This window comes from Dipteris shenzhenensis, chromosome 13 (genome assembly GCF_047967505.1).
Source record: "Dipteris shenzhenensis isolate YYH24624 ecotype China chromosome 13, Dip_SZ_1.0, whole genome shotgun sequence".
In the NCBI taxonomy this organism is placed as follows: domain Eukaryota; kingdom Viridiplantae; phylum Streptophyta; class Polypodiopsida; order Gleicheniales; family Dipteridaceae; genus Dipteris; species Dipteris shenzhenensis.
Window position 1 is genome coordinate 37,349,594 of NC_141608.1, and position 27,059 is coordinate 37,376,652.

The window sequence follows — 27,059 nt, forward strand, 5'->3', positions numbered from 1 at the left end:
GTACCCATTGAAGGCCCCCCTCCCCAACTAGGAAGGAATTTGCTTTACATCTTGGAGAACTGCAAAAGAATACAAATGACACTCCTTCCCAGAGCTCGAGAGACAACTGTGAGGATGACCCTTCGATACGGTGAGCTGACCCGCAAATCTCGACCAAAACCACGCTGCCCACACGGAAGATGTGGACCACTGTGCAAGGCTATTGAAGAGGATTGTGCTGTCCTCGGGCATGCAATGGAGCTGGGTGAGTGTGAGAGATGAAGGGAAGACGGAAATCTGAGAGTAGTGGAAGCTAAAAGAGAGCTGAGATATGAACTGAGAGCAGAGTGATAAGAGCTGTGAGTGAGCTGAGAAAATTGTAAAAGAAACTGTAAAAAGAGCTGCTGAAACAGACACCAAATCTTCTTCTGTTCGCTGATCCAAACCCCGGCTGTAGTGCTGCGTGTACTCCTCCCTTAGAGGCTGATCTTAACTGTTGCTGCTGTGCAGGGGATCTCTAGAGGTGCTCTAGGCTCCATTGGAGGGGCTAAAGGCTGTAGGGAAGGCTGGATCTGAATGAGGACTGAGGGCTGCAGCCCCCCTTTATACAGGAGGATGTGGGGTGAGCCAACCAGCCCCAAACTGGCCAACGTCTAGTCAGTTGGTTTGGGTTGGCTGGTTGGGCCCTTTGCCCCATACAAGGCAGCCTAGGGAGGGGCATTGGACAGCCTATAAAGGCATCCCTTCCCCCAGTCGATTCTCCCTTGATGGGAGCTCATTGGCTTAGCCTTGAGGGGGCCCTTTTGAGCTCCTATCCAAGGCTGAGACCTAGACCTACCTAGAACCCTAAGACATAAACACTAACCTAATGTTCTCCAGTGGGTACTAGTGAACAAGGAATGACATTCTAACTTGACCTAAGGATGAGAGACTGATCCACGTAGCTTGTGCCTGACTATCCCTGGACAAGGGTTCACGATGGGGTCACGGCATACGACAAAATATCCTATCATAGGAACTATTTGCACTTTGTTGATGAAGCCTTGCATCCAAGTGGAGATGTGTGTGTGGCATTCCCTCCTTAACTTGGCGGTAGGTGCATGGCCTCCAAGGAGTCTGGCCAATATTTGCGGGACTCCTGGAAGAAACTTTTGTCTAACCACACTGCTTCATGGGTTTCTCGATCTCGAAACTTTGTGTAGAATTTGCGGACCCGGTGTCCTGACCCATGCTTCCATTTGTGGAGGAGAATCTGCTCCGGCTCAATGACTTATGCCTCGTTGATCACCTCAGGCTGTTGCTCATCAGAGATATCGCTAAGTGCTGGCCCAATATATGGCTTCAACCATGCCACGTGAAAGACATTATGTATTGTCCAACTTTCGGGTAGCCACAGCTTCATAGAGACATTGTTGATCTTCTTAGTGATGGGGAATCGTTCAAAACTTCTAAAGGATAACTTAGGGCTTCGCTTGCCCACCTGTTTTAGCCTTTGCTTTATAATCCGCAGATAAACCCAATCACCCTCTTCATAATTGACATCTCATTAGGACTTATTGGCTTGGCGCATGTATGTTGCTTGAGCTTTGGCGAGGCGGTCCTTAACTGACTCCGTGATCTTGACCATGGATTCTGTAGTTTTGTTGGCCTCGAGGGACGGCGATATCATCCGGGGGAGGAGTGAAGAGAACCTCCTGCCGAAAGTAGCTTCATATGGAGTACGCCCAAATACTTGAAGAGTAGGTATCGTCTAATATGGCCTGTACCAACGGAAGGTATTGCTTCCACTTGGACTGTGAATAATGACAATATACATTAAAAGCCAATTTATTATATACCTCCGATTGCCCGTTGGTTTGCGGACGAAATGCGTTGGACATTTGCATCTTGGTGCCAAAGTTTTTGAACAGAGTCCTCCATAAGTGTGAGATAAATTTGGAATCTATGTCCGTGGTAATGGTCTGTGGCAATCCTCCAATCGGGTACCCGCACTGGCTATCTACTTGCATGGAATAAGCATACAAAGTTTACTACACTGATCAACAAAGGCTAGACATTGAGTATTACATACCTGCAGATGCTGGAACGGGTCCCACAAAATCCATCGTGATGTCCTAAAATGGACCTTCGGGAATTGGTAAGGGCTGAAGCGATCTTGCCATCTTTTGATGGGACACGTTTTACCTTTTGGCAGATCTGGCATCTTTGCACATAGTTGTATACATCCTTCCTCATTTTAGGCGAGTAAAAATATCGCTTTAGTTTCTCCAATGTACTGTTGATGCCTCTACGGCGGCTTGTGAGGACGTCATGTGCCTCATGGAGTAGATTCTCCCGCTTGTCTTTGAGCACACAAACTCTTTGCTTATAAAATAACCATCCATCTTGAATTGAATAGTGGTTGGGTGCAAGAGTCTGGGCAAAAGTCTGGGCAAATGATATTGAATGCCAAACTCTGTGGAGTTCGCATGTTGTGTTTTCATAGAGTCAAGGTCCTTCCCTTTAATCTCTAGTACAGTGGCCTTTTCTATGGTCTGAATGGAGGCTTTCCTGCTTAGAGCGTCGACGATAGGGTTGTTCTAGCCACGGACATACTCAATCATGCCTTCGGACTGTTGGAAGATCTGACTCCATTGGGATTGCCGATCGCTCCACTAGGAGCTGGGCATTGTCTGCAACCACTTTAAAGCCTGGTGGTCTGTCTTGTCTGTGAAGGTCCGTCCGTAGAGGAACGGCTTCCAGTGTTTCAATGCCTGGATAGCGCCAAGTAATTCTCTGTTGTAGATTGAGTAATTCTTTTTGGCAGGGTTAAGTTTTTTGCTATAGTATGCCACGGGTCTTTCTTCTTTGAGTAATTCTTTTCGGCAGGGTTAAGCTTTTTGCTGTAGTATGCCATGGGTCTTTCTTCTTGTTGTAAGACAGCCCCGATGGCTACATTGTTGGCATTAGTGATAACCAAGAATGAATCATCCCACAATGCAATTTTCATTACTGGAGCTGCTATGGCCAACCGTTGTAGGTTATGGAAGGCCTACAAAGCTAAGTCGGTTATTGATTATCTTTTGTTGGCGAGTCTTCACCCCTTTCAATAAGTCAGTCAAGGGGGATGAGGTGGTGGAGAATCCAGGCATATGTGAACTATAGGCCTGGCAAAGCCCTACGAAAGATTGGATCTCTTGGGCCATCATCGGGATTGCCTAGCTGGTGATAGCTTGAATTTTTTCAGGATCCAAGAGAATGCCATTGGCGTTGATGATGTAACTCTTCTTTGCTGTGGTTGAGAAGATTAAGATATCGTCTAGGAGTTTCTGAATTCTTGGAGGAGCTCCGTCTGCTGCTGCCCCCCGCCATCGTCCGTCGCCATCACCCAGCCCTTGGCAGCGCCCTGCCCCTTGGCCGCGACCTGCTCCCTTGGCAGCGCCCTGCTGCCTTGGCCGCGCAGGCTCCCTTGGCAGCGCCCCCTGCTCAGGTCGCCCCCCCTTTCCCTCTCGCGTCGTGCCCCCCTTCAGCCCGTCTGGCTGCTGCAGGTGTGCCCTGGTGGTCGAGCCCCCCCTTCAGCCCGCTCGCGTTGCGCCCCCCCTTCAGCCCGACTGGCTGCTGCTGGTCGCGCCCTGCTGGTCGAGCTCCCCTTGCCCCTTCAGGTCGCCCCTTCAGGCTGCCATCTAGGCCGCCCTTCAGGCCGCCAGTAGCTGCTGTCTGCCCCTCCCTTGCGCTTCAGGCTGGGCTGCTTCAGGGCCCTCTCCGGGACAGTTCTGCTCATGTTCCGGGGAGCTGAGTTCCTGGGCTGCTTCGAGGCATTGGCGGAGCTTTCTGCTTCTGCATTGAGCGGCCTGTTTTCATTCAACGCAGGCTGAAGTTTGGGGCACTCTTTAACCAGGGGTTTTTTGGGGATTCTAGAGGTTGGTTGCGAGTTCTTGGTGGGTATTTTCAGCAGAGGTAGCTCCTCCCCTCAGGACAGCGCAAGCTGAGACAATGGAGGACACTAATGCCACTCCCGTCGCCGAACCTAAGGAGATTGAAGTCTTTTCCTCCTGACATTGTGCAGATGATCGAGGTAGCAGAGGAGGGTTTTCGTTTGACGCACATGACGCACATCATTGGCTTTCTACCCGGTAGAGGCCAACAGTTACGTGATTGGGTGTACACGAGCATGGCCTCATTGGGTGTCTCAGTTAGGGTTTTCCGATTGCTTGGCAGAGGGTACTTTTCTTTTGGCCTTCAGTCTGCAGAGGAGGCTCAAAGAGTACTTATGAGCAGAGTCATCCATTTGTGGCCTTGGCGAAAGCACTTTAGTACTACTTCCCCGGGACTGCGTTAGGTCTCTTTTTGGATGCTTTTCCCCGGACTTCCTGATGAGGTCAGCTCTTGTCGCAGAGCTGTGGAGCATATGGCTAGCGTGGCAGGTACAGAGCCCTATCAGGTGCTAGACTTTCCTATGCTCAGTCACTTGCTGGTATAGGTGTTACGAGGGTCAGACTCACTTCAGAGTTCCCCCCTCCTCGGCCTTTGCCTACTTTGATATCGTACTCTACGGGAGATGGGGTCCAGATTCAGCAGAGGGTTTTGTACGAGGGGCTTCTTGATCATTGTCTTTTTTGTCGGAAGAGAGGTCACTTTATTAGGGATTGCCCTAGTCGTCGGCCTCGATCAGAGACTCCAGATCCTTCTCATCCTACGAGTGACCCAGAGCCTTCAATTCAGCCTCCAGGGGTCTCTGAGCCTGCTTCGACTCATTCAACAGAACAAGAGGAGACTTCTTTGGGGGAGCCTCCAGTGGAATGAGAGGACCTGGAGGTGCCTCCAGTGGAACAACTTTCATGGAGAGCTCGGAGGAGACGGAGACAGAGGGAGAGCCAGCAGTACGAGCAGCCCCAGGTACGAGCTCACAGATCGCAGAGAGTTGAGACATATGTGCAGGAGACCTCGGAAAGGGGAGATGCAGGGACCATCCGTAGGCAGGTCTTGACACTGTGCAGGAGACGGTAGCTCAGGGAGTCGAGTCACATGTGTAGGAGACCCCAGAAAGGGGAGATGCAGAGGACCATCCGCAGGCAGGTCTTGACACTGTGCAGGAGACGGTAGCTTTGGAAGTGGAGACACATGTGCAGGAGACCCCGGAGAGGGGAGAGGTGGACGACCATCCACAGGCAGGTCTTCACACTATGCAGGAGACAGTAGCTCAAGATTTGATGACTCTAGACACTACTACCCCGGAGGTTCAGATATTGGTTATGGAGACAATTATCCAACAAGAGACTGCTCAGGCTGCAGTTACTAGGATGGATGCCTCTCCCTAGCAGTCCGTTGAGAGAGTGGTATTTTACGACACAGGTCAGAGTGAGAGCCCATCCCAGGATCTCATGCGCCTGTACGAGGTTCCCTCGAGACCCCTTTCACAGCCCCGTCGCATAGTATCTTCCTTTGTTGCTATGTGGAGCGTCCTTTTAGAAACCCCTCCCAGTACAGCCTTGTCCTCGCAGCTTTTCACTCCTGGTTTATCTAGATCTTTTGTGAGTGCGGTCACAGATTTTGCTTAGTACCCAGACAGGCGTGAGGATTGGGAGATCCTAGCAGACGAGATCGAGCGAGAGTATCAATCACCCACGCGGACAGGCACCTCGTCGCAGATTCTTCCTCTCCCTCTCACCTATTCCAGGAGCAGAGTTAGGACGGCTCAGCCCTTTTCAGCTTTTCTGACTTCTAGACCTGACCCCAGGATGGTTGACATAGATCTGCCCGTTGAGTTTTGGCCCTTTTTGGCTCGAGGGGTTATCACAGACTCCCTCACTCGATTGGAACTTCTACCGGTGTTTTGCTGACGGTCAGAGGAGGTAGAGGAGTACTTGGGATCTGTTACTCTCTCCAGAGAGGGGCACGTTCTTCGTTTCTCCGCAGGTAGCTTTCGATCTCGGGGGAGCGAAAGCTGGTCAGCTGAGTTACTTGACAGCGAGATTGTTAGACAGCTTATGAACATGACTCGGTTTTCAGCGGTTCACCGTATTATCAGCTCGCAGATTCATTCTTGCTCTCGGACTCTTCGACCTGGCTTCGGTGGCAGGGCCTTTCTGTATCTGTTCTTTGAGATTCAGGGAGACTTTGATTTGCCTAGGAGTGCTGGTTGGTTTGACTTTCAGCTCCTTGGTTCACGCCAAAGTACTATTCCCTTGGATGGAGCCATTTTACATGAGTTGGGGCAGATTTGGAGTTTGATCAGAGACCAACTTCGGATTGCGCCGAGAGAGAGAGAGTTTTGTGCCGTTGCCACTGGCACACCCTCACTTCCATCCGATGTCTAGGTTGTCCATCATTTCTTGGAATGTGAGAGGACTGAACGGCCGCAGATTTACCTCAGATGCAGATGGTCGTAGATTGGGAGTTCCTAGATTGCAGTTGCTTAGGGACTCCCTTCGGTTTATTTCCTCAGGGTCCCCTCCAGACATTGTGCTTATCCAGGAGCATAAGCTCTCTCAGGACAAGATTGATAGATGTAGATCCTTACTCAGAGGACAGAGCCGGACATATTGGAGCCCAACGGATGGCACGAGGGGAGGAGTTTGCATTTCAGCTTCAGCTAGGTGGGCCTCAGAGATCACCCAAGAGGGTACACTAGTGAAGAGCAGAGCATGCTATGTTATTCTTCATATTGAGAGCACAACAGTTGGTGTTCTCAATGTGTATGCTCCCACGGATCCAGCCCATAGACGCGCTTTTTGGAGACAGCTCAGAGAGTCCCTTCCTCAGGCAGACACCTGGATCGTTGGAGGTGATTTCAACATGGTTGAATTCGTTGAAGACAAGTCGGGTCAAACAGAGGGTGGCCTTTCTGATAGGGAGAGAGTGGAGTGGGATAGTTTTGTTTTGCATGCTGGACTTCATGATGCAGCTCGATTGGACGACTTTTGTCACTTGGCTGACAGTCTTCAGTTCTCTTGGTCTGGGGTTTTCCATGGCTTTCTTTCTTTGGTCAGACTTGATAGGTTTTATATTGGCCATGAAAGAAATAGAATGAGTGAGAGAGAGAGCAAGAGAGAGTGAGAGAGCAGGAGGCTTGGAAGCTGAAGGCTTAGTTGCAATAGAATAGAGAGTACAACACACTGAAGGAAAAAGATAAGGTTTTGTCCTAGTGACAAAACCTTAGTAGTCACTAACCATAGTTAGTGAACTAACTGCGGTTAGGGGGAAAAACCTCTTAATGAGGGAAAAGTGCCCCTAACTAGCTTATTATATTACATTGGTCACTGCTGAATTATGTCTATAATTCTAACACCCCCCTGCAGTGCCAATGTCATGTACAAGGCTAATCAATCACCAAACGGATATAAGTTCAGGGCACTGCGAAATGCCTCAAACTTTTCACGTGGTAGTGCTTTGGTGAAAATATCTGCAACGTTGTCATGTGTGGACACAAAGATCATACTGATCTCTCTTGCATGCAACTTCTCTCTGACGTAGTGATAGTGAACCTCAATGTGTTTCGTGCGAGCATGAAACACTGGATTCTTTGCCACTGCAATGGCACTCTGACTATCAGTGAGAATTGGAGAGGGACCCTCCAAAGACAGATGAAGATCAGCAAATAGACGTCGCAGCCAAACACATTCAACTGTTGTTGTGAAAGCTGCCCTATACTCAGCTTCACATGATGAGGTAGCCACTGTAGATTGTTTCTTGCTCAGCCATGAAATACAAGATTTACCCAAAAAGAAACAATTGCCACTAGTGGACTGCCTAGTGTCATAATCACCAGCCCAATCTGAATCACTGTAGGCATGCATCTGCAAGTCACCCCCCCTGGGAAATAGTAAGCCAAAAGACTTTGTGCCCTGCAAATAACGGAAGATGCGCTTAACTGCCTACCAATGCATAGTTTTTGGGCTGTGCATGTACCTGCTCACCTGAGATACTGCAAACTGAATATCAGGTCTAGTGTTGCAGAGATATATGAGGCATCCAACAGCCTAACTGTAAAGTGTGGCATCAACTAATTCTCCTGCATCATGCATTGTGAGTTTCAGCCCCGGTTCCATAGGAGTGGATATGGGCTTACACTCTTGCATGTTAAATCTGTCCAAGAGTTTCTGAACATACTTGGACTGAGACATAACAGTGCCACGTCTCTCATGAGAGAACTGGATCCCCAAATAAAAGTGAAGCAGCCCCAAATCTGACATGTCGAAGTTGGTCTGCAAATCAGCTTTGAAATCTGCAATTTTTTTTTCATTGGACCCTGTGAGCAGTAAGTCATCGACATAAAGAAGGATGACTAATATTTCCCCCCCATCCATCTTGATGTAGAGGGTGCTCTCAGTAGGACTATTGTGCAGCCCCTTGCTGGTAAAAAAGGCATGTATCTTGGCATACCATGCACGAGGGGCCTGTTTCAGCCCATATAAAGCTTTATTGAGCTTGCATACTTGAAGTGCATTTGCTGTAATTTCAAAGCCCAGAGGTGGTCTGACATACACCTCTTCCAGCAAGTCCCCATTTAAGAAGGCTGTTTTTATGTCCAACTGATGAACATTCCACTCAAAATGTGCAGCCATTGCAATTACTGATCGGATGGTGGTCATCCGGGATGTAAGAGCGAATGTCTCCTCATAATCTATGCCCTTTTTCTGAGCATAGCCCTTAGCAACCAGCCTAGCCTTATATCTGTCAATGGAGCCATCTGGCTTCCGTTTGACTTTAAATACCCATCGTGTGCCAATGGCATGTTTACCCTATGGCAAGTCCACAACATCCCAAGTCTGATTTTTTGCAATGGACTGCAACTCATCGTGCATGGCATTCATCCAATGCACATTACCTTTTGCCTCTTCAAATGTGGCAGGCTCCTCCTCATCAAGGAGAGTACCTGCATATGCTGATTCCACTGAATTAGCACCTTCCATGTGCCTTGCTGCACTGCGAGTCCTGCCAGGTAATGGAGCATCAAGTTTACTCTCCCTGAGAGTCTGTAACAGCCAGTTTGGGACTGTTTTTGCTGCATGTATGTCGGCAATTTCTTGCTGCACCACCTGTTCCACTGCCTGTGGAGGGGGCAAGACATCCTGTGGCGGAACTGAAGCATTTGGAGGTTGCTGTAAATTCTGATTTGGATCAGAAAAATCAGCAGGGGAACCCAAAGCAATGGGTAGCAACCCTTCAAAGACATTCTCTGAAGACGAAGGCATTTGAAATTCAGCCTGAGTGTGAGCTGAATTTTCAGAAAATATCACATCTCTACTTACAACGATTTTGCGTGTAGCAGGATTGTAGAGACGGTACCCCTTGCTTTCTGCACTGTATCCAACAAATATGCATTTGATGGCTTTATCTGACAATTTGTGCCTAAATTCAACTGGCACATGTGCATAGGCAAGGCATCCAAAGACTCGGAAGTGATCCACTGAAGGCTTCCTGTCATTCCAGACCTCAAAAGGAGTTTTTGTTTTTAAAGCCTTAGTGGGAGCCCTGTTCAAAATGTAATTGGCACACATCAAACCCTCTAGCCAGAATTTATGAGGCATGTATTCGCTTTTCAGCATACATCTGTCCATCTCCATGAGGGTTCTATTTTTCCTCTCAGCTTTGCCATTTTGCTGAGGGGTCAGCCTGACTGTGAGCTGATGCACAATACCCTTCTGCTTGAGATTCGAGAAAAGCATCAAATTCTGCAGATAGGTATTCCCCACCTCTATCCGTGCGTAATGTCTGTATCCTGAGTCCGGTTTCATTTTCAACCATGGCTGAAAAGTGTTTAAACACCGTGAACACTTCAGATTTCTTTTTCAGCCCATAAACCCTAGTAAAATTGGAGTAGTCATCAATAAATGTGACAAAGTAGAGATGACCACCCAATGACGGAGTCCTCATGGGACCACAGACATCACTGTGTATAAGCTGCAATTTGCGAATAGCTTTAACTGAACCATCCTTCTTGAAGGGGAATCTATGCATTTTACCTAAAATGCACCCTTCACAGGCATGTGGAGGAGGTATCTCAAGAGGTGGCAATGCATCAACCATTGAAAATTTCTGAAGTGTCATTAAGCTGTTGTAATGCATGTGGCCATATCTGGCATGCCATAATTCTGCATTATGCATGGCAGCTGTAGGGGTAGAAACTGCCAGAGCATGGGCTGCTCTTTTCTCAAAAATATCAAGCTGAAAAAGCCCACGCAGCAGAGTACCAGATAACCTTAAGGCATAGTTAGCTTCCCTGTCTCGGACAGCACATTTGTCATCCTCAAAGATTCTTGAAATCCCCCTCTGTTAAGAGTGGACACTGAAAGAAGATTTTTGGTTATGCCAGGCACATATAAGACATCTGAAAGTCTGAAAATTGAGCCATCAATGGCAGTGAGCTCAACCTCTCCTGTGCCACGTACTGAATATGAGGAGTTGTTGGCACAAGTGACTTTCTTACCAACAGGAGGTGGATGCAAGTAAGTAAAAAGGCACTTCCTAGAAGTGATATGCTTGGATGCACCGCTGTCAAAATACCATGTGTTCAGTGTTTCATTAACACTGAAAGCAGATGCATCTGTAGAAGAGTCAAAGCTGCAAGTCAAAAATGCATATGTATCATCACTGCAAGAGGCTGTACTATCCCGAGCATCTGGAACAGCCAACCTAGAATCTGAAATGCAAGATAAAAAGGCATAATTCTGTCCAACAAAGTTGGCTGCAGCATCCCCACTGTCAGATGCATGAGGGGCTGAATCTGAAACAGCCATACCTGAGCTGTTTTTCTTTTCTTTTGCGATCCTTTTCTTGCATTCTGCTATGTGATGACCTGGCTTTTTGCAGTAGTGACAAAAACGCTTCTTTTTGGGTTTACTTGCATCACTTTTAGCCTTTTGTGAAGGCTGTCCTGACCCACTGGAAGGCTGATTTGCTGTTGTCTTTGCCTGTCCCTTTGTTTTTTATTTAAATTTTGAGAGCATGGCTTGTTCACCTGCACGTGAAGCCAAATTTTTCCTGGTCTGCTCTTCCTGAAGCAGAAGTCCTATCAACTCATGAAAAGTGAGGGGATTTGCACCCCCCCTATTTGATAAGTTCAGCGAAGTGTGAAAGCTGAGATAAGACTCAGGAAGAGAATTCAGAGTGGTTGTAATCATCTCTGAATCAGGAATAATTTCATCTATGTTTAACAATTGCTCTCTGAGATCCTGTAGCTTTGTGAGGTGGACTGACATGGAGTCACCCTCCTCCATATGTGTATTGCGCAACTCTCTTTTTAAGAAAGATACCCTGGCATCATTCCGTGTTGCATACATGCTTTCCAAGATATCCCACGCTGCCCTGGAGGTCTTACACGACCGGATATGCGGAATGATAGATCTTTTCACTGAAAGAGAGATGCATGACAAAGCGAAGGCATCCCGTGAATCCCATCTCTTCTGCTCTGGAGTATTGATTGTAGCTTCACCAACAACTTGTCCTGCAGCTGCACCCTGTGCACGACCTCTTCCACCTCCTTGTTGAGGAGGGGTAGCAGGTGCAATATCTGCTGGTCGGATCTCATCCCCATTGACATAATCCCATAGATTCCGAGAAATCAGAATATTACGTACCATAAAAGTCCAGAGGGAGTAGTTGGTACCATCCAACTTGTCTTCTTGTGAAAGACCACCAAATGGAAACTCATTCTGATTTTGATGGGCCATTCTTGAGAAAAAGATTGAAGCAGATACAGAGCTGAATTCCCTTACTGGGAATGGAATGCACAACTTCCAAAGAACACAGCCAACAAGCACGGGCTGTATATGCAACTTAGATTTCTGTACTTGAGCTGTCAGAAATCTGTCCAAGCATCAAAAACTCTCCAAAATCTGCCAAAAGTGTTTCAAACACTCCAAGAAAGGCAGTATGTACTGAATACTCCAAAAAATGCTCTCTCAACACAAAAGCCCCAATTTGTGGCTAGAAATTGCAGCCAGAAAGGGGAAAAATTACTAAAAGCCCCAAATCTGCAATTTTTAAACAAAAGCCCCAAATTTCAGACTAGATCTGCAATTTTGCTCCTGATGTAGCTCCAAACCTGCACAATGATTGCAATGTCTGCAATATACAAAATGCCCCAAATGTACTCCAAAACAACTGCACCAAACTATGGTTTTCTGCAAGATGAGCCTGTCAAAGAACACCTGTGGCTGAAGACAACCTTTGTAAATCTGCACATTCAGATCTGAAAGTACAGAAATGCACGCCAATCTAGAAAAGGTACAGATTGTACGATATAGTACGGATTGTACGGTACAGTACGTCCAGACTGTACGGCAAGTACAAAAACGTCAGCGCAGGTACGGAATATCACTGTACGGCTGTTGCAGCGAAGGTACGGCGACCTGTACAGCGCTATACGGTTGCTGTACGTCTGCTGTACGGCAACTTTGTACGGAGAGGAGCGATACAGGTACGGCAGTCTGTACGGTGATGTACGGAGACTGTACGTACTTTGTACGGTGCTGCACGAAGAAATGTACGGACGATGTACGGCGCTGCATGGGACTTGTACGGTAGTCTTCACGGGGCTGTACGGAGGCAGTACGAACAATGTACGGAGGCAGTACGTCGAATTCCGTACAGTCGTACGGACTGTACGGACGAGTTGGAGCAGGCTTGTAACGTGAAGCAAAAGGGGTACGTTGAAGGGAGCAGGGAGCCCGAGGCTCTTGAACCCGCTCTGATACCAAATGAAAGAAATAGAATGAGTGAGAGAGAGTAAGAGAGAGTGAGAGAGCAGGAGGCTTGGAAGCTGAAGGCTTAGTTGCAATAGAATAGAGAGTACAACACACTGAAGGAAAAAGATAAGGTTTTGTCCTAGTGACAAAACCTTAGTAGTCACTAACCATAGTTAGTGAACTAACTGCGGTTAGGGGGAAAAACCTCTTAATGAGGGAAAAGTGCCCCTAACTAGCTTATTATATTACATTGGTCACTGCTGAATTATGTCTATAATTCTAACAGGCCAATGGGGTCAGGCCAGAGGAGGACAGATTGGGATCCGCCCGGGTTATGTTTTATCTGACCATGCTTATCTGACCATGCTCCAGTCCTATTACAGATTCTTCCTACCTCTTGATTGGAGAGCACAGGCTCTGTGAGAGTTCCGGACTTTGTTTTTCAGGATACAGAGTTCGTGGAACGGTTGAGAGAGACTTGGTTGTCAGTGGACACTCCTATGGATCAGGGCTGGTTGATGTGGGTAGAGGGGGCTTTGGCTAGAGTCAGCATGGCCTGCCAGTTGAGGGCAAAAGAGGAGAAGGAAAAGCTCAGAATCAGAGATCGGAATGCAAGAGCAGAGGTATCCAGACTTCAGAGATTGATTCAGAGTTTTCCTCATTCTCTTTTCATTAGAGGGCAGCTTTCGGAGGCTCAGGAGAGACTAGAGGAGATTCAGGGCAGGAGGGCCCAGTTCAGGTTTTACTCCCAGCAGACTTTTTGGATTCAGAAGGGGGATAGATGCTCTAGAGAGTTCTTCAGGGCAGTGGGTCAGAGATACTCTTAGGACAGTCTTCGTAGACTTGTGGATGAGGCCGGGTCTCTTTAGACGGACCCTCACCGTCTTGTTGAGATAACTTCTGATTTCTATTCCACTCTTTACACCGCCGATCCAGTCACCAAGGAGATGATCAGAGCCAGAGAGGAGATTTGGAGTCATGTCCCCCTGATGGTCTCAGACAGGATGAGTCATGTTTTGGATAGCCCTCTATCACTCTTGGAGATCATGGACACGTTACATGAGCTGCCCAGAGACAGATGCTTGGGGGAGGACAGTTTGTCGCCACTTCTTTTTAGAGCTCTTGGGATACGATTGGGCCTCATCTACTCTCTGCCTTTTCAGAGGCTCTCGATACAGGATCTTTGGGCGAGACATTATGCACATGTATGATTTGTCTCATCCCGAAAGGGGGAGACAAGACAGTCCTACATAATTGGAGACCCATTACACTTCTAGGGACAGCCTACAAGATCCTAGTGAAGACCTTGGCTCTTCGCCTAAAGCCTATGCTCCCAGATATCATCAGAGCTACTCAGACAGGATTTGTCCAAGATCAGAGTATCTTGGATAACATCTTCACTTTTTGGGAGGCCACTCACTGGGCGAAGGAGAGTCAGCAGGAGATTGCAGTTCTTCTTCTCGATTTTGAGAAGGCTTATGATATGGTGGACTGGGGTTTCTTGGAGGGCACTATGAGGAGGCTAGGCTTCAGTGATAGATGGATTTCTTGGGTCTCCTCACTTTACTCCCACTCTTCTAGCAGGATGGTGGTTTGTGGAGGCAGAGGACCGGCTTTTCAGCTATCCAGATCGGTACGACAGGGATGCCCGCTTGCACCTTACCTTTTCCTTTTCGTAGCGGAGGCTATGGGATACTTTATGCAGGCTACCAATCATGGCACTTTGGGCCTCCATCTGCCTATCCGGCAGGAGCAGGAGCTTCTGGACACTGAGTTTGCTGACGACACGGCACTGACAGTCAGAGGAGATGCATATACTCTCGCTACTGCTGCGGATTCAATTGACAAGTTCTGCCTAGCCTCAGGGGGACTTGTCAATTGGAACAAATCAAAAGGCATTTGGACAGGAGCTCAGCAGGATACCCTAGCATGGGGAGGAGACAGAGGCTTTGTATGGATTCCCAGAGGCACCTCCATGAGATATCTAGGCTTCCAGGTTGGCATTGAGGTGTCCCCGACGCAACAGTTTGCCCCAGTTCTTGAGAGCATCTGGAGAAAGCTAGCCTACTGGAGCACGGCTAGACTTTCTTTGGCCGGAAGAGCGCTGGTACTCAACCAGGTTCTACTAGCGACTATGTGGTACGTTGCGTCATGTTGGTGCTTTCATGCTGACTCGATCCGTCAGGTGAGGAGATTGCTCCGGAACTTCCTGTGGAGTGGTGGCAATGGTTCTGAGGACACTAGGGCCAGGATTTCATGGGATACTATCACTTTACCCTCCTCGCAGGGAGGACTTGGGGTTCTTGATCCTGAGATGCAGAGGAGAGCCCTTTTAGTCAAACTTCTTATTAGAGGTTTGACTCTAGGAGATCAGCCGTGGAAGCAGCTCCTACTGCATGGGATTCACCAGTGCACCCCCAGAGCAGCAGGCCAGTGGCAGGTAGAGTCAGTTGGATCTTCTTGGCAGACCAGCATTCTCAGCCTTCCTCACCACTTGTGAAAAGGCTTATTTAGATATGGGATCACTTTCGACAACACCTCATCAGAGCAGTTCCCTCCTTCAGAGAGGAAATTGCCCGACAGCCACTCTATCATAACCCCCTGGTTCGGTATCAGGGATCTTCCCCTAGTACAGAACTTAGGACTCCCTTGGCCAGATGGCATGCTCAAGGGGTTGTGACAGTCGGAGATTGGTTCAGAGGAGGTGTGGAGATGTCAGAGGAGGAGATCAGAGATAGACACGGGCCACTTGGACAGATTGCTGCCACCAGATTACTAATCATGAGAGCTATTCCTTAGGAGTGGATGGATATGCTTACAAATCCAGCCTATGTTCATCCCATCTCTACTTGGTCAGGTTGTTTTAGTGAGGCTGGGCTATGCATTGGAGTTTGTTTAGGACCGGCACCGTTTACTTATTTTCAGACGGACTCCTCTCACAGATATCCCACTCAGCCCCTGGATCTCGACAGGAGCTCCTTTGGTAGAGAGTCAGGGTCATTGGTTGCCTGGGTAAGGAATGGGCCACAGATCCTTCCAGGTTGACCATTGGAGAGGATCCTAGATGGAGACTTTGGAATTTTCAGGGTCGACCTCTTACGGAGCTCAACTGGGACCCAGGTGAGTGGGCGTGGCCTACTCCGGTGGCAGGCGTTCGTCCTCTTTCTTTTTTCCAGTACTCGACGAGGGCAGGTTACAGGCTTCAGCAGAGAGACTCTCATCACCTACCATCTGCCTCACAGCATTGGCACGCACAGGGACTTACTGCAGAGCTCTTGCTGAGCTACTGGACTCACTTTTGGGGCATCAGTAGAGCTAGGAAAGTCTCCTACTTTCTTTGGCTCACTATACATAGGGGTATACCTGTGGGTACTTCGCTTTAGCAGATGGGTAGACCCTCCTTGTGTATGCGTTGTCAGCTTGTAGAGGAATCTAGTAAGCATTGTTTATGGAGCTGCCCTAGCTCTAGAGTGGTATGGACAGGTATCTTCAGGTTGTTCTCATATGTTACATCCGAGTCCTTTCTGATGACATGGGGCGTTGCCCTTTGGGGGAGAGGATCTGGAGCCTTTGCTCTCTTTGAGTCAGAGCTAGGAGACCACGGTTTCTTCATGCAGCATCGCCAGAGACGGGGTCCCACAGATGTCAGCATCATGGAGCCATAGGATTTACTTTTGGTACCTGTACCAGCTCAGGATTCCATGCCTACTTCACCTGCAGGGTCAGCCTGGGAGGTGATTTCCAGCATTACCCTTGGCGGATATGGTGTTTGCGATGTTCTTTTGTCCTTGGGGGCCATTTATGCATGGAGGCTGACACTCTCGCTTCCATTTGGGCAGAGATTATCTTCACTCTCAGAAGTCACTGGGAGCGGTGTACAGGCACCTCTTTGGCAGCTCGTGGGAGACTTTTATCCTTCCTGAGGACATGGGACAGCTCATTATTTTTTCATTTGACCCCTTTTGGGATGTCGTGGCATTTTAGACCACCACCATGACTTTTTTGCCACATTGTTGAGGCTAGGGATAGAGTACTTTCTCTCCCACCTGTTGTATGATTCGTTTTGAATGGAATATATCACTTTTTCTCTAAAGATATCGTCTAGAAAGATGAACATGCTTAGCAAACACCCGCGACATCATCTTGTTGAATGTTGGTGGTGCATTTTTGAGCCCGAATAGCATGACTACGAACTCATAATGAGCTCGCTCTGTCGTGATCGCTGTCTTTGGAATGTCAACGTCAATAATGCGGTCCTAATGATAGCTGCTCTTAAGGTCTGTCTTGGAAAAATACTTAGCACCATTTAAGTGTTCAAAGATATACTCTATGCGGGGCATGGGAAATTGATGATGATCTTGTTGAGTGCCTTGTAGTCGACACATTAACTCATCCTTCTTCTGGACAAATAGAATTGGAGCCATAAAAGGTGATGAGGGTGGCTGGATAAACCCAGCGCTTAAAAGCTGGGTGAGCTGTTGTTCTAACTCTTCCTCCATGGTCTTAGATAATATGTAAGGAAACTTATTGGGAGGCGTTGAGCCTGGGACTAATTCAATTTGACGGTCCTCGGGTCTATGAGGCGGAAGCTGTGGTGAAAGATCATCCCGGGGCATAATATCTTGGAACTCCTAGATTAGACCTGCCCCAAAGGAGGAGCTGGCTGCACTGAATTGAGCTGATACACCAATGTGCATACGGCGCCTTTGCAAACGGCACGAGCTGCTTGGATGTGAGAGTTTAGTGGGATACCAAGAATGCTTCTGTCCCCATGGATAATGGCCGGCTCAAGTAGTCCTTCTAGGATGGTAAAGGAATCCTGCTGCCAATCGGGCACATGTGAATATTCTCGGAACCATTGGATACCAATATCATGTCGCAACCTAAAAGAGGTGTGAGTATGAAGTCACGCTGGAGAGAGGCCTTTTGAACTGAGAAAGAAAAATTTTCGGCCTTGTGTGTGATCTGAGTGCATAGCCCTCCACCGCTAGCTCATGAGGCACTAGAGTGCATCCCATCCTTTTGGCAAGCTGAGGGAAGATAGCGTCTTTCTAAACTCCCCATGTCAAATAAGACAACAAAGCATTGTCCTTTGGCCTTGCCGTAGACTCTGATGAGGGCTTTATTTTGCTCGTCGAGCATGCCCTCCTTCTTACCTTCAAAGACTACCGAGGGTACGGCGTTCAGAGCAGGTAGAACTGCATTTATGGTTGTTGTAGGCGGAGCTGGGAGTGCCAAAGCAGTGGTGGCAACAGTAGAAGTTGGCACTTTTCCAACCCTCTCGGCCAACCATTTGTGGCAATCCTTCTTTCCATGCCCAGCGATGTGGTGGCAATGGAAGCAACGGCGCTTTGCATGGTACCGCTTCTGTTCATCAGGCTGTAAGTATCCTCCCGTAATGCCCGCCTTAGCTTTTTCATCTGGAGTCATCTTGGGCTTGGACTCCTTTTTCTGACTAGCAGATTGCTGGTTGTGTTTCTTTTGAAAGCTATTGTCCTTTGACTGAGGACCTTTACTTGTTGGGTTGTTGGACTGCTGCGGGGCTTTGGCTGCTGGTTTGGACCTGCTTAGGTGTTTCCCCATTCAACACCATTTCCTATTCTGAGCTTATATAAGCGCACACTCATAAGTGAGCGGGTCAAAATTATGGACTGGGAATCAAATGTTAGAATTCAACCCCTTAATGAATTGCTTGAGTTTGCTGGTCTTGGACACACCTAACTGCTGGGCTAGGGTAATCACCTTATCACTATAGGTTAATACCAGCAGACCATTCTTGGCTAGATGAGAGAGCTCGTCTTCCAGGTTCAGCAAGAGAGACAACTCTGAGGATGAGCCTTCGATACGGCAAGCTGACCCACAACTGCCTGAGAAGCAACCCAAATCTTGCGACCAAGACCACGCTGCCCACACGAAAGATGTGGACCACTGTGCAAGGCTATTGAAGAGGCTTGTGCTGTCCCTGGGCATGCAGCGGAGCTGTGGGAGTGTGAGAGATGAGGGGAAGACTGAAATCTGAGAGTAATCGAAGCTAAAAGAGAGCTCAGATATGAACTGAAAGCTGAGTGATAAGAGCTGTGAGTGAGCTGAGAAAACTGTAAAAGAATCTGTTAAAAGAGCTTCTGAAACAGACACCAAACCTTCTTCCGTTCACTGGTCCAAAACCCGACTGTAGTGCTGTGTGTACTCCTCCCCTTTGAGGCTGATCTGCACTGCCAACTCTTGCTGCTGTGCAGGGGATCTCGGTGCCCCGGGCTGCACTGGAGGGGCGGAAGGCTGCAGGGAAGGCTGGAGCTGAATGAGGAATAAGGGCTGCAGCGCCCCCTTTATAAAGGGGGCTGTGGGCCAACCAGCCGCAAACTGACCGACTTGTAGTTGGTTGGTTTGGGCTGGCTGGTTGGGCCCTTTGCCCCATAAAAGGCAGCCTAGGGAGGGGCACAGGGAAGTCTTAAAGGCATCCCTTCCCCCAGCCATTCTCCCTTTATGGGAGCTCATTGGCTTAGCACTGAGGGGACCCTTCTGAGCTCCTATCCTAGGCTGAGACCTAGACCTACCTAGAACCCTAAGACGTAAACACTAACCTACTGTTCTCCAATGGGTACTAGTGAACAAGGACTGACATTATGACTTGACCTAAGGCTGAGAGACTGACCTACGTAGCTCCTGCCTGACTGTCCCTAGATAAGGGCTCACTATGAGGTCACGGCATACGACAAAATATCCTATCATAGGAACTATTTGCACTTTGTCGATGAAGCCAGTTGTCACCTTGCACCCAAGTGCAGGGGTGCATGTGACAATAGGTGAAAAGAAGGTGACAAGAAGTGACTGATGCCCAAGTGGGGGACCGACATCCATCAAGAACACGACCAAACAAAGGTTGCAAAAGGAGGGGGCTATGGATTTCCATCAAGAGGTGATGGAATCGTACATTTTCATTTTGATTTGGATGAAAACTGTGAATTTCCATCCATTTTGGACATTGATCTTTCTGTCAAAATTGTATGGTAAGGTTTAAAAAGTCCTACCAACACTGGTGAATATTTGTGGTGCCTATTCAGGCTTTAGGATAACATGAAATGGGAGTGTGTAGTGAATGTGACCAGCCCCCTTGTGATGAAAGGTTTGGAGGTAGAGCAGGCCCATATACAGAATGCATGCAAAATAGTACATTATTCATAAAAGCACATAATTCAACTATTCTTGGCCCATAACCATTGACCAAAATGCAAAATCCAGCTCCCAATATCCATAATTTATATCAACCATTCTAGTTTCAAGAGTTTTGAACAAAGTTTTGCACATGAAGCGAATTTTGTTCTACAAGGGTTCTAGAATTTACAATGTTAACAAGGGCTCTAGCATGAAACTCTTACAAGATTGTTGACGACACGAATCATGAGGTGGACGGAGGATCCCTCAGGTCACTGCTGTCAAGAAGTCCAAAAAGTGCAATGAAAGACAACTGGTACACGTTTGTAGGGTTTCCACATTTTCAGGGTTATCGAGTGTGGTTTTTGAAACATCTTCTTTTCAAACCTGTGCACTGAAAAGCACTATCTTGTTGAAATTTCCAAATGCCTGTATTTCAAAAGTTTCCAAACGTTTTAGTTGGTCAGTGTTTGAGAGTAATGACGTTTATGGCCATTTGTAACTAGTCTAGCCTACAACCAGCTAGTTTAGGTCTAGTTCAACAGCCTAGTAATGTGAAATGGCAGAAAATGAATGCAAAGGGAAAGAACAGCATTTGGATTGCAGAAATTCATGAGCTGAACCATCAAAGTACCTGGAAACACACGCGAGTCTTAAGCTTGTGAGGTGCTCCACAAGCCACAAGCTAGAAAGAGGCTTTCATGGGCTAGGATGGTGAGTCCTAGTTGATTATGATTCAAAACGAAATTTTATTAGAGTCTTCGGAAGATCGATGGGTCTATGAGATTGAAAGAAAACTTGATACAAATCACAGTAAGGGTGGAGCTACTGAAACGAGCATCATCACGCATGCTGAATCCTAAGTCTGATCATACATAATCAAATCAAATACATCTGGATGTAACAATGAAAAGAAAAGGACTGGAGCAGAGCGGAATCCTCCGTATGTCATGTCGCCCTAGCTGATGCATAGCCAGTGATGGGACGTTGGTGCCCGTCAAGGGGTGCTGTACGTCTCGGTCTCCTGGATGAGGCTCGACGCAAGACCAGAGCCATCGTGACTCCCGTGGGACGTATCTCGGGTCTAAACAATGACGGGAGGTCCCCCAGAGTGATCTGTGTGTCCCCTCGATGTCTTGTGTGTCGTGTTGCGATCATTGGGTCGGGGTCTCTGTCACATCTGCGGCTAGAGACTGGACAATCAATGTCACTCGATGGGAAGAACTTTGTGATCCTGCTCTGAGAGGGGTCTGATGATGTGGCCAAGCCCCGTCGCCTGAGTAAGTAATCTCTGTGTCGGACCCCCTCGTAAATGAAGGCCACGAGGCATCTCTGATCTAGGTAGGCGAGGAATCTGGAAAGGAGCCCGGAGCTGTCTCTGAAGAGGCAGTGGTAGCAACCTCGGATCTCGTAGTACATTGGGCACCTGAAAATAAAATGCTCCTCTGACTCGACCTCCTGACAGTTGCACAATATGCATAAGCGATGCTCCCTAGGAATCCCCTCTGCTCTGCCACTCTCTATGCGGAGGCGGTGTGATGATACCCGAAACTGTCCGATGGAGATCTGGAGATCTGTAGTGAGTGAGGCATATGAAGCTCAGTGTACCCCGGTGGTGTGATGAATCTCTCCTGTGAAATACGAAGACGGTAATCTCTGTAGAAACTCAGCTTCACTGGAAGCTCCCTCGGCTCCAACCAGGTCCTCCAACCAGGTCCTAAAGGTGTGTAGCTATAGGAGATCCTCACGAATGACCCGGTTGGTGTGTGGCCCGATCGGGGTGGTGGGTGGGAGTACTGGAGGGGCATCTAAACTGTACTGAAAAGGAGGTATCCTATCGATGTGGAGCCCTAGTCTCACAAACCATCTGTGAGTCCGTGCATACCAGCATCGCTCGTCTCCCTTTGCTGCCAACCTCATGGAGGAATCGAGAGCCAACCATGGCAACCTCTATCTCCCTGATGTGCAGTCCCCATATGATCTAACCCGGTGTAGATATATAATGGTATGAAAGGCTGCATCTAGCTGGAGTGGAGAAGCACCAAACTCGGCCTAAATGATGTGATGTGGTACAGACGGTTTCCCCTGGATCATCCGTGAGAGCATGAGGATCTGCAGGCGCTCCACCCGTGTCCACTCTATCTCTGACATGTCAGGCCCCCAACAAGGGCTGCCATACATACCGGTTGGTCGGACCAAGGAGTCGAAGAGAAGAGCCTTGGTCCGAGGGTCCTGGAATTGTCTCTCTAGCCGAGCTAGTGAGGCGTATCCCCTGCTCAGTCTGGCCTGCATCGCTGGTCTCATTGTGAAGATCGGGCCGGAGAAGATGACCCCCAAGTAAGTGTATGAGGATACGATCTCAACGGGTGACCACCGAAAGTAAAAGTAAACTGCTTCCGTTGCATGTTTGCTCGAGAGGTGTTAAAGATCATGACCTTGGTCTTGCCAAGGTTGACCTCCAAATCATGGGATAAGCAAAAAGCCTGCAGAGCAGTAATGAAGTCCGTTGAAATGTGGGTCCATTTACCCTCTGGAATGGGCAGAGGCTGAAGCGAACCTGCTGGTCTGAGATTCAATTCTCTGTTTCGTTGGTAGGGCTTGCAGCTTTGAACATACTTGTATACATCCTTCCATAGCCCCTTCCATATAAAGCTTTGCCTCACCTTGTCATAGGTTTTAAACAGTCCTATATGTCCAGCCATAGGAGAGGAGTCCATCTCCTGCAGGACTAGCAGCCTGTAGGCGGAGTACTCCTCAAGAAAGATCCTTCCTTTGTACCATAATAGGCCATTGAACAGCTTGTAAGGGTTTTGCAGGTCCCGAAAGATGGCAGCAACCTTAGGGTCTGAAGATATTCAAGGAGTAGATTCCATGGATTCATGGAATCCAAGAGGAATACCTTTAGTGATAGAGCTTAGGGAACATGCCCACATCCTTGATAGAGAGTCTGCCACAATGTTCTTCCCTGCTTTATATTCAATGTCAAAATCATAGTTTTGAATGATGGAAGCCACCTCCTTTGCTTGGGAGAGAGATTAGTCTGGGACAGAAAATAGAGTTCTATGGTGAGTCCTCACCTTGAAATGGCTGCCATACACATAATGATGACACTTTTCAATGGCATGGAGTATAGCCAACATCTCCTGGTCAGATATGTGAAAAGTGAGCTCCTTGGCATCCAGCTTTCTACTCTCAGGCAACTACTCCATGGGCTGCTTTAGGACCGCACCAATGCCTCTCCCACTAGCATCTGCCTCGATAGTGAAGGGTAAGGAGAAATCAGGGCATACCAATATGGATGTTGAGGAGAGGGCAACCTTCAATTGTTGGAAGCTCTTTTCTGCCTCTGATGTCGATACAAAGGAGTCTTTCTTTCGCAGGTCAATGAGAGGGGCAGCAATCTTGGCAAAGTGCTAATGAATCTCTTATAAAAGGAGGCAAGGCCAAGAAAGCCTCTCAGCTGAGTCACAATTGCAGGCTATGGCCATTCCATAATTCATTTCACCTTGTTGGGATCAACCCTAATTCCATCGCTGCCCACAATGTGTCCCAAATACTCCACCTTGTTTGCTATTTACTTGGCTTGACATAGAGCTGGTGGGATCTTAGAACCTCCAAAATTCGCTTGACATGAGAGAGATGATCCTTCTTAGCCTTGCTATAGATAAGAATAACATCAAAGAATACCAAAGCAAACTTGTAGAGGTAAGGCTGCAAAATTTTGTTCATGAGGGCCTGAAAAGTAGCTGGGATATTGGTGAGGCCAAATGCCATCACCCTAAATTGATACAGACCCCTTTCAGCTCTATCCGCCTCCTCTTGGCTCCCTTCTATTCATCTACGAGATCATCAACACTAGGCTGTTCTTTATAGTTATTTTGTTGAGGTCCCTATAGTCAATACACATCCTGTAGGATCCATCTTTTTTCTTCACCAAAAGGACACGTGAGGCAAAGGGGGACTGGCTATGAGTAATAAAACCTCTATCTAGTAGCTCCTTCACCTCCTCTCCACTCTTGACAACCTGTAGGGGGGTTTGTTGACTAGTTTGGAACTAGTGATGGAGTGGTCAATGTCTCTTTGAGGTGGGAGATGATGGGGTAGATCAGCAAACACATCTGAACATCGCTGTAACAGCTCTTTCATCGCTTGGTCCTTCATAAGACCTCCTTTGTGTCATCAGGCTTGGAGAGTTGGAGGGCATAAAGTGGACAAACATTCTTAAGGTCTCTTATCACCTTCCTGGAAGAATGACAGCAACTTAGGTGCCTCATAGCCTTTCAGAATTATTTTCTTACGTTTATCGAAGAATCTCATATACATGCCGTTGAACTCAATGGTAATCTCACCAAGTGCTTTCAGGAATTCACCGTCTAGAACAATGTCTATGGGTACCATATCCAAAGCAAATAAGTCCTGTTGGAATGCATAATCTGGTGACAGCTGAATTTGGGTGGCCTGACAGCAGTACCTACTGATAGTATGCTCTACTGATAGTGGCCTGACATCACTACCTACTGATAGTATGCTCCCCATTAGCCACCTATGTTGCACGAAACATTTCCATGCAGGAAACCTGGTAGTTTTGAAATGTTTCTGAAACGCCACTTGAGTTAATAGGAAATGGCAGGGGTAGGCTAATAAAGTATATTTCTGCTCACATACAGAAACTAGCAATCAAACAAAACATGCACCATATAAGCTAGACGGGTGCGCAAGGCGAGCAATTGGATTCTTGGAGGGCATGGAGCGGATGATCCTTGAAGATGCGATTCGTATAGTGCATTGACAAATTAGTCACTCATGACCCATGTAGATCGTCTACTCCAAGTCTTGTGTTACTTCTAAAGCCTTCACTATGCACCCACCATGATAATGCAAGAGCCTGCCATCATCTCTTGTCAATACCTGCCCTTGTTGGCTTTCGTCTAGCGCACTGGTAGATTAGGCATTTCCAAAACGTTTCCAAGTTTCGGAAACACCGCAATTTTGGAAATGTTAGGAAACGGGGTTTCCTAACTTTTTTGGACGTTTCCTGCAACTAAGCTTGTACTTGCAAGCCATGATCAATCTCTGTAGGATGCAACCTGACTGCTTGCCTTTAATTGCCCCTTTTAGTCTGAGTGTTTGGGCACTTTGAGCTCCCATGAATACCTCAGGAGAGATGATGCACAGCTCAGATTGGGTAACCCAAACAAGTTATCATGATCAACACATGAATTCCCATCTGAATCTCTGCCAACATCCAGGCCATCATCAATAATGTCAATGCTCCATTGCTGGGATATCCTTGGATGCTTAGGCCAGCAGTCACCATCTATCATGGGGTCACATGGAGTGGGCCCACCAGGGTCATATGGGAAGGAGGGATCCTCTTTAGACCCATGATCAGACTCAACATCTCCCTGGTTATCACCCTCACACTCATGGAATTCAGTCTCTATTGTAAGGTCACCTGGAATAGGATCATCCTCAATCTCTGTGATCATGCTTAGTTTGGCTCCTCCCTTAGCCTTGCACACACCTCTATGCTTTGGTGTCCAGTTTTCCCCACATAGAAAGCATTGCCCTTTCTTTTTTCTATCCTCCATAATGGCCTGGGATAATTGTTTGACCACTTTATCTTTCTTGTCCTTTGGGACATCCTTGGGGCTGGGGGCTTGTTTAAAGGCCTTGCTCCCTCAGCCCTATAGGGCTGAAGTTTTCCACCTGGCTTCCATAAACTGCGGGATATCTAGGAATAGAAGTCACTGTAGTACAAGGTACCACCTGTTTGGTCGCCATTGGAGGGCTACCCTTGCTTGTCCAATGCCCACACCCTTCTCCTTCACGTTGTACTTAGGTTCATAGAGCTCAGCCAATCTCATGGCCTCTCTTAGAGGGCTAGGATTTTGGGCTGACACATCAGCTGCTATACTTGGATGTAGTCCATGGATAACCCTGAGCAGCCTGCTCCGATCATCAATCCCGTGGGCAAATAAAGGTAGTTTCCAGAACTTTTTGAGATAGTTTCTGACCGAACCCTCCTGAGTAGTTCATACCATTCACACACAAACTTATCTCTGGCCAAGGGGGAGACAAAGGTCTGGAACATTTGTTCTTTGAAACCGCCCAAGTGTGGATAGGAGTGCCCTCTTGCTGGAGGTGCCTCCACCAAGTGTGGGCATAATCCTCCAAGTGGAGAACAACAAACCTAATCCTGTGTTGCTCACTCTTAGGTTATAGAATAAAATAGTCCTCCATTTTGCTCAACCATTCCTCCAACTCATTAGGAGTACATGTGTCACCCTTGAACTTCGACAAAACAATCTTGTCTTTGACATCCTTGTCTTGATGGGTGGGTCCCTTGGATTCCATAGGTTTAACTATCAGCAAATATTCTTGAAAAGACGTGGCTGACCTGAGATCAGCGGGCAGTGTCTTGTACTCATTGAATCTCTGACATAGGACATCCACATAGCATCCCTTGACCATTGCTCCTTAGTGGCTCCTTACTTGTATGAGTAGTGACACCATTAGACTAGGCGGCCTTCCTGTTCTTCCCTTCCAGAACTTGACTTTTTCTGATCTGGTCAAGTCTCCTGGTCATAGTAGCAAAAGAATTTTGCATTCTCATCCCATTGGCCTTGATCTCCAAGGTAATTTCTTTTAGTGCCTGCAATATAGGATTCAATGGTCCAATACCATCCTGATCCAAACCTTTGGAAACGGGCATATGTGAAGGACCCTCCATAGTGCTAACTTCATTAGGATCCCCTCCTTCAATTTGATCGCCCTCCCATGCCAATAATAGCCACACCCCTAGATCTATTAGCATCAGCAACAATTTCCATTCGAGAGGGATCTAAATCTCCAACTGGTTCTTTCTTAATTGATTGTAAGACATATTAGGAGGCATTATTCAACTCGTATATGATCTGTCAAGCACTGTCTGTTCAATATGGAAGCTTAGAAACAGTGTTGAACAGATTTTACTGGCAAATCCTCTGGAGAAAGCACTGTTTGCTGACTGTTTAGGCCAAGCTGTCTAAAAACAGTGTAGGACTTACGAACTGCCTAAATAGCCCATTCCACTGCCAAACACTGAACAGAAGCAATATTTGGAACACTGTTGGGACAATGACTGTCTGAACAGTAAATTATAACTGTCAAGGGCAGAAAATTGCTGCCACGTGGCAGTTTGCTGACTGGACAGTTCACAGAATGGCCAAATTGACAGATCTAGGGCTCAAATCTCCAACGCAGTGTTCAGTTTAGGTT

General features: G+C 47.5%; 1 protein-coding gene and 1 pseudogene across 3 annotated transcripts in view; one reads left to right on the forward strand and one right to left on the reverse strand.

The window, feature by feature from the left end:
- Nucleotides 1–27,059, forward strand: part of EMB2421 (FAD/NAD(P)-binding oxidoreductase family protein) — a 127,559-nt gene that overhangs the window by 45,127 nt on the left and 55,373 nt on the right. The window lies entirely within an intron of this gene.
- Nucleotides 1,061–25,288, reverse strand: LOC147895368 (uncharacterized; annotated as a pseudogene).